This window comes from Dryas octopetala, chromosome 1 (assembly GCF_963921425.1).
Source record: "Dryas octopetala chromosome 1, drDryOcto1.1, whole genome shotgun sequence".
Taxonomy (NCBI): Eukaryota; Viridiplantae; Streptophyta; class Magnoliopsida; order Rosales; family Rosaceae; genus Dryas; species Dryas octopetala.
Window position 1 is genome coordinate 30,962,658 of NC_141366.1, and position 8,219 is coordinate 30,970,876.

Below are 8,219 nucleotides of genomic sequence, written 5' to 3' on the forward strand. Positions count from 1 at the left end.
TATTTTTCGAATTTCTTAAATTGGAGATGAAATCGAGTTGTTTTTGGTGCAATTGAACGTCCTACCGTGCAATTAGGACTAATTGGAGTTGTTTTGGGGTGTTTTCTAGGGTGTGCCGCCGCTGCCCCTGTCAAAACCGCCACTTGTGGCGGCGGGTTGGGTGGTTTCTCTTGCTATTCAGCCTTCCCGGGACTCTTAGAGACAAAATCCAGGCTCCATTGTGTTTTGGGTGAGTTTTGGTGTATTAGTTGGAGTCGGGCAGCCACCGTGCATGGTGGTTATCACCTAAATCGATTGATCAACGGCCAAATTAATACTATTTGTGAACTCAGGAATTAGATTGTAATGCATTGTTTTTGTGGACAGATTATGCATATCCTAAGGACAACAATTCGTGGCCGATCGATTAACGAAACCTTGAGCCGTGTCACGGTGGGTATAGGACGCGAGAAAGGTATTATTGGTATTTGAGTATCTTGCAATGTTTTCGTTTTGGGTGTATACTGAAGTGGAGTTAGGTTGAATTTTTGGGTGAGTTGTTGATCTTGACTATGTTGATTGTGATCGGAGAAACCGAAGTTGTTTTGGGACTAAATTGAGACCTTATTGATACCAAATTTCTCTAAAATGAGCTTTTCCACCGAATTATGTCTTGAGCAGATTTTCTCGTAAGTTTAGGAAATTGTTTGGATAGTGGGTGATGTTGGTTAGAGCCGAGAAGCTTGGGTTATTTGATGAGGTGTTTGTGAGTTTAATTTGAACGTCGTAAACCATTGAGTTAGAATGAGAGTCGGGTGTGACGTTAAGTTGAGCACACATTTACATTTAAGTGTCTTGAGTCGGAACTAATTTTATTTCTTTGGTTGTTCATTCTAGGCGACACGGCTGTGACTCGTGGCGATCCGGCGGAGGATCGAAGCTAAGGCTATCTCTGTGAGTGGACTTTTGTTTTAAAAACATTTTGTTTACTTTATGGTTGAATTTATTTGCTTATCCTAAGTTTTATTTGAGTATGGTTTGAGTTAAAATAATTTGGGGTTGAATTTGTTATAAATGATTATGATTTTCAAAGTTCACATTTTCGTTAGTTTGATTAATGTCTTTATTTTAAGTCTTATTAAATGATTTTTCATACAAGATTGATGAACTAATTTGGTTTTATGAGTCGATAGAGATATACGATTTCAAACGTGATTTATACAAGAATTTATTGAAAGGAAATTGATTTCAAAGTTTTGAGTAAGCCTTGAGTTGATAGCGAAATGTGTGATAATCTCATTGGGATTCTTCATTTTTAAGAAATTATTTTACGTGGCATTGAGATATTATGAATGGTTTTATGTATACTAAAATTATTTGAAATAATACACTTTGGCATATTGATTTAAGGTTTGAAGGAAGATTTCAATAATATTTTCTTTCGATGAGAAAATGATTTTTATGATTTAGTTATGGAAGATGGTTTTCAAACCACCTTTGCAGTACCCTCCAGGTTATTAGATTTAATAGGTCTTTGGGACCCATCACTGCACACATATAGGCTTTGGGCCGTGTGTCGGGATGTTTCGCCCTTTGGGGGCTGCTCTGCGTGCACGTACGACCATGATTACCTGCACGTGTTGGATTTTACTCCACGCGTGTGTATGGCCAGGATATTTCCTGCACGTGTTGGATTTTACTCCACGCGTGTGTATGGCTAGAATATTGCCTGCCTGTACTTCCACACAGGTGTATTTTGATTACTTATTTATTTTGATCTTATTATAATCTTAAAAGATCATGTTGTGAAATGAGTACTCTGATCCAACCCGATCCATTAAATACAAAAGGCTCAACCCTTCCTCGGCGTCTTGAGGGATTAACACCGGTGGTTTGGCATTAATCTCTCGGAGTACTCAAGAAGGGTGCCTCTGTCGCATACCCGGGGTTTGAGATGTGACAACTAGCATGACAATATGAGTTATTTTATTTTTATGCACTTAGGTTAGTCATCACTTCTCAACCCCTTGCTTTTTATTGCTTTCACAAAATACAAGTTAATTTAGTGAATTAGTACTACTACCAATTTCATTCATCGTGGGATCGACCTTGTACTTATATGATATCGTTACACCAAACGATTTGTATACTTGCGAACTACAACTTGGTATTCATTTCTAAATTCCAAATAAAAAAAGTTGTACAAAAAGTGGCAACAAGATTTTGGCGCTGTTGCTGGGGAATGATAATTGGTGTTGTACGTATTTGCTTAACTATGTTAGTTAGGTTAGATTTTAATAAAATTGTTTTCTATTGAATCTCTATTCTAACCAATTATTATTCTTGAGAGCTCTAAGAGTAATAAAGGGAAAGGACAAGGCATTTGAGTAGAAGACTAGCATCGTCTGGCTGAAGATGTGAAATTTAACGCTGTTTGGAAGGCAACCCAAAGTTTTTATAGAAGAGTGGAACAAAAAGAGCCAAGAGGACGACATCTCCAATTTTGCAAGTAAACTTTAGTTTTCTCTCATTTGGCCCTTTAGACCCTATTTTCAGTTTTCTTTTATTTTGATACATTGAATTTACGTACTCCTTACTTAGTATATGTTGAATTTACATTCATTATTCATATGTTCATATATAAGTGTGGGGGAGTTTATTCTCTGTATACTAATTGTTTTATTTTCTTTTGAGTCATTCCCAACATGTATTATTGATTGTATATGGCCTCTAAGATCTCTGTTTTGCATTGAAACTCATTTTGTTCTAACATGTTTATCTAGTACTTTGTAACTTGAGTATTCATTGCCATTTCTTCACAACTTAAGTTAGGATTTGCAAGGATTAGTGATTCTTATACATATTAGGGTAAACTAGCTTATATGACCTAGTGAGCTTTTGACAGCTAGCCTGTGCTTTATTTATGAGTGATCCATACTCTAATTTTTTCTTGTCATACAAGTCTATGATCTCATCTCATCTTTTGATCATTGCTTGGAATATGCATATAGAATCATGACCTAGAACTTTACTTGGAATCTGTGCAAAGCATGCTTAATGACTTCATGAATCCCTTGAAATGATTTTAGGCTATGCGTGTATTAACCCCTTAAGACCTTGGCCAACCCTTTTGCATGATATCCTGTAGTTAACCCCTATCAAAACCCTAAAAGTATGGGGGAGTTACATCCCTACCAAAACCTTATCTATGGTATTGTACACCTTTAGTGCTTTAGAGGCTCGAAAGAAAAGTCTGAAACTAGCTTGAAGCTAAAAAAAAAAAAAAAAAACAGAAGATCAAACCTGTTCAATACATCAAAGAAGAAGAGACCATCCTTCCAACCAATCTTGGAGAGTTCAAGGAGCAGATCAATAAAGAAAAAAGTTTTTGGTGCCACCTCCAGGTCAGTCTAATAGTTGGCAATGTCTTTGGTATCTTAATATCATGCCAAAGAAAGAAATAGAACAACAAAAGAAGAAGCAGAACAATCAAAGCAAGCTATGAGTTGCCAAAGTACAAGGTATGCTTTCGAGTAATGAAGTGTGTATGTACCATAGCTTAGCCCTTGATATCCTTTTCATTTCAATATCAAACCCTACCCGAAGCCAACATTACAACCCTGTAGGACAAGCCCTAATTGATCTTAGGTGCCATGAAGTCTACAAATGTGGAGTATAGATAGGAGGGAACCATATGGGGATTGAGGTCTATACATTCCAAGTAATGATATAGATCTTTCCATGAGATCATCATAATTGTGCCTTTTCTTCATGCTATTATGTGAGCATTTGCCTTCGCTCACATAAACCATTGAGTGCACCCTTCAACTAAATTCCTGAGTCTATAGAGAAAACCATTTGTGAGGAATTAAGTTGAAACTAATTTGTATTAATTTGATGATCTAATCCTTGTGTTTCTAACCAATTGGGTCGTGAGGAGAATGGCCATGAACACAAAAGAATTAAGGTATGACATTTACTTGTTTGAACTTTGAGATTGAAATATATGCATACTTTGCTTTACTCATTCTTGTTGGCCATGCTCATGATGTACAAGGTTGGGAAAATTGTTGTTGTAACTATCCTAGAGTCATTTTATGTTTTTCTTTGCTCGAGGACTAGCAAAGTCTAACTGTGGGGGTATTTGTTGGACACATTTTATACCATCTTTTTATGCAACTATTCTCTCACCTAGCTTGCTAGAAATCTATATTTTTGTAGGATTTTGTTTGTTTTTGTGCTTTTAGGTTTTTCAGGGAATAATGGAGAGAATGAGCTGAAGCGTACAATTTTGGAGATACAATTGGGCTTCCGAATGAACTAGAAGGAAGAAGGGACCAAACGAGGCCCAAATGGGCCACTAGAGGGCAGCAAGCCCGGAGACGCCACCCCAAGGCCCGCCACTCACAGCGGCCCATCCATCCACACATACGCATGTGCCTCCACACAAGGCCAGTTCTCACCAAATCTCGGCTGCCCAACCACCTCCAAGCCGCTACACATGGAGGCCCAACATCTCATCCACATGCACAAGGCTCCAAGGGCCGGTCCACTTTCTTTGCCGCCTCTCCAAGGAGGAGTGCAAAACAAGGAAGCCTACTTTCCGCCCACTCAACCACCACCTAGGGTGGCATGCAAGGCAAGGAAAGCCTTGCTACACACCCTTTTAACTGCACCTAACTAGAAAACTTCTCCTATAAAAAGAGCCCCTCACCTCTCATTCTCATCATCACTTCTTAGAATTCAGATTTCATAGTTTAGAGAGAGTTGAGAGAGGAGAAGGCGCAAGAAGAGAGAAAGAGAAGGATAAGGAAGAGCAAGTCGACGGCCTCCCTAGCTTTGTTCTTGGTTCTTCTTTGTACTCCAACTTTTATTTTTATTAATTAAAATACCTTTTGCTTATTTAATCTTCTATTTCAATTATGTCTTTGCTTTTCTTGTTAGTTATGGAACTAATCCATCTTTTCATATGAACTAGTTAAGAACTTCATTTCCATGCAAGAACTAGGATAAAACCCTAATTCGAAGTTCTAATCAAACCCTAGAAGCATGATAATTAGTTTACTAATTTAAATGATTGCATATGTTAAATTCTTAATCTCTGATTTAAAGATAAATTAGGTGTTTTTTCTCAAAGATTGGTTGTCCAAGAGTATACTGCATCTAGTTAATGTTAGGATTTAATGTGTAATAGACAAAGACATTGAATTCACAAGAACGTGGGAATTAGTTTTGTAGAGAGTAGAGGATCCTTTGTCCATTTCAAGAAACTTAATGACTCTGCATATGTAAGCCTAGGGTAGCAGCCCGTAGCCATATATAGGAGCATATCTAGCTAACTACTTAGTGATACTGTTTTGAGATCTAATTAAGTATGAAAGGAAGGGAACATAATCTGTTAAAAGAAGTTGCCACTAGTCACTAGCCAAACCTAGTTAGTAGGCAAAACTTTAACATAGTTAGGGTAGAAATTGAGATTTAGGGTGGATTCTGATCACTAGCATGACAATGGGAGTTATTTTATTTTTATGCACTTAGGTAATTAGTCATCACTTCTCAACCCCTTGCTTTTTATTGCTTTCAATAAATGCAAGTTTAGTGAATTAGTACTACTACATATTTCATTCCTCGTGGGATCGACCTTGTACGTATACGCTATCGCTACACCAAACGATTTGTATACTTGCGAGCTACAACTCTATATTCATTTCTAAATTCCAAGTAAAACAATTTGTACAAAAAGTGGCAACACCAGGTCATGGGCAGAATGGCAATTTACTCGGCATGGCACCCAGGATAGACTTAAGTCGATCCCAAGTGTCACTCACCGCGGACTGCCAATCTCATGACAGAGTGAAGTCCTACGTGATTGGATCGGGCAAGTAACTCGCACTATCGAACCGAACTAGCCGAACATGTTGTCTAGCGATGCCTCGCAGAATAGTCTAGCTTGTGCTCGGCTTGGTGACTGTTATCTTTGACCAAGAATAATTGACTGAAGGGCATGGCATGGTGCTAGTTTTGGTGGAAGTGGTGTCGTCATTAGTTAGGTCAAGGGTTGTGACGTGGATTCGATGTGTTGACTGGGTCATCCATTGAAAAGTCAGCATGTCACATAGGACGCTTGTCAAGCCTCGTGTAAGCATGCGATTGGTTCTAATCCTCCAGGTGGATTTATCCACAAACATAAGTCCCCTAACTTCCGATCCAATCCAAAATGACTTGGAGTAGGAGTTGAAAATCATGCGTGATAGTTGATCTTCTTTTGAAATTCAAAAATTCTGGCATCGCACCTACTCAGGGTTTGGAAAAATTTAGAGAACAAATCAAAACAATCTAGCTAGATCCAACATTGAAAAATATGAAATGTACCGTAATTGAACCAATTAGTTACCAAATCATAAGGTTTGGTTAACCAATGTTTCGGTTTAGTTCGGTTCGGTTATGCAGTTTGGAATAAGTCAATTTTTCTAGGCCCAAATTTGAAGATTTCCTTAAATTTTTCAAGAAAAAAAAATACAACATTTTTACAAAAGGAGTAGTTTTTTTTTTTTTTTGGCTAACTACAAAAAGAGTAGTTTATGAGCTTCATTTAACACAAATATAACTTAATAACATTTATAGCTCAATTGCAATATCACCTAATAACGTTATAGCACACTTTAACTAATGTAAGTGTACTAAGTGTTCAAAAATATAAAAAATAAATATTTAAATTACTATAAAGTTATCGGTTCAATTCAATTATAATCGTTGAAATAGAGTCTTTAAATTGATAACCAAACCTGGGTTATGCGTTTTGAATCGGTTATATAATCCATTTGGTCCGATTTGGTACAAATCGATATTCAGTTATACGATATTTTTGCCCACCCCTAAAAGCGATTGTTTTTAAAAACTAAGGGTGTGTTTGTGTAACGACACGACCCAAATTTCCACTAGAAATTTAAATTTTTATTTAACTATGGTTTTTAAGAGGTTTTTAAAGGACGTTGAATTGTATTTTAAAGATTTGAGATTTATTTGAAAAATAAAAAGGATTTGGATTTAAATTTTTTATTTATTTTTGTTTTAATTTGGGGTTTGACCCAAAGTTGACTTTGGGTCCGTTAGATAGGTTTCGATCCCACGATTTCATAGACACGTAGCACGCGTCGATCCGAGTTACGGTTTGAAAGATATGGGCGTTTGAAGCGAGGGGCAATTTCGTAAAATGGACAAATTGGGTTTAAAAATCAGATTTTTTTTAGAAGTTTCTCTCTCTATCTAGAACATTCTTTTTCCCCTTTTATTTCTCACACCCTCGCACCCTCTCCCCTGCGCCATTTCCCAGCCACCACCCACTCACCATCGCCGGCCGCCTTACCAGCCTCTGGCTCGGACGAGCTTTCCCCCCCAGGCGCCGACCACCCCCCCCCAGCCTACTCTCTCTCTTTCCCCCACAGACCCTCTTATCTCTCTTCCAATGTCTGCGCGCGGCACCATCATCATAGGACAGACTCCGGCCATTTTCCCGGCGGCACGAGACCACCGACGTGACCCCCGTGAGCCGGCCGTCCTCCTCCGTGCCTCCCCTCGCTAGCCCGCCGCCTCTGTGCGCAGCAACTCGCCAGAGAAAGCTAGTCATGCCGCCGGCCATTTTGTCGATTTCGACCACTCCAGAGCTCCAATCACGAAATTAATTGGTGGGTTTTCTTCCTCTATTCAAGGGCTTCCAAACCCATATGGTTTGATTTGTCAATTTTGACCAATTTTGATTTTGGAAAAATTTGGGGTTTAGGGCTCATTTCGGGTCTCTCTTGAGAATTTCGGAAATCGGATGATATTAATGTAGTTATAGACAATTTACACCCCTAGGAAATGTTATTTGATTATTAGAATTAGATAATTTAAGAAATTGGACAATTGGTGACTTTTAGGCTAGACATCCGCCACTTTGGGTGGCGACGGCGGTGGTTCCAACCACCCAGTCGTCAATTTTTTTGGATAATATAAATTTGAGACTCAAATTAAGTTGAGTATTGATTTTGGATAGGTGGATGCGACTTGAGCGACAAAAAGATTATTTTGGGCTCGTGATCAAACACTTTGCGGGTATCGTCTTTAGCTCTTGGACAACCCCAAGTAAGGTAGGCCACTTGCAAGATTTCTTTTGTATTTGTGGTCGATTTTGAGGATGTGGATGTAGTAGTTGGAGCCGGGATGAATTTGGAATAGGGTGAATGAGAATAGTTTAGTGA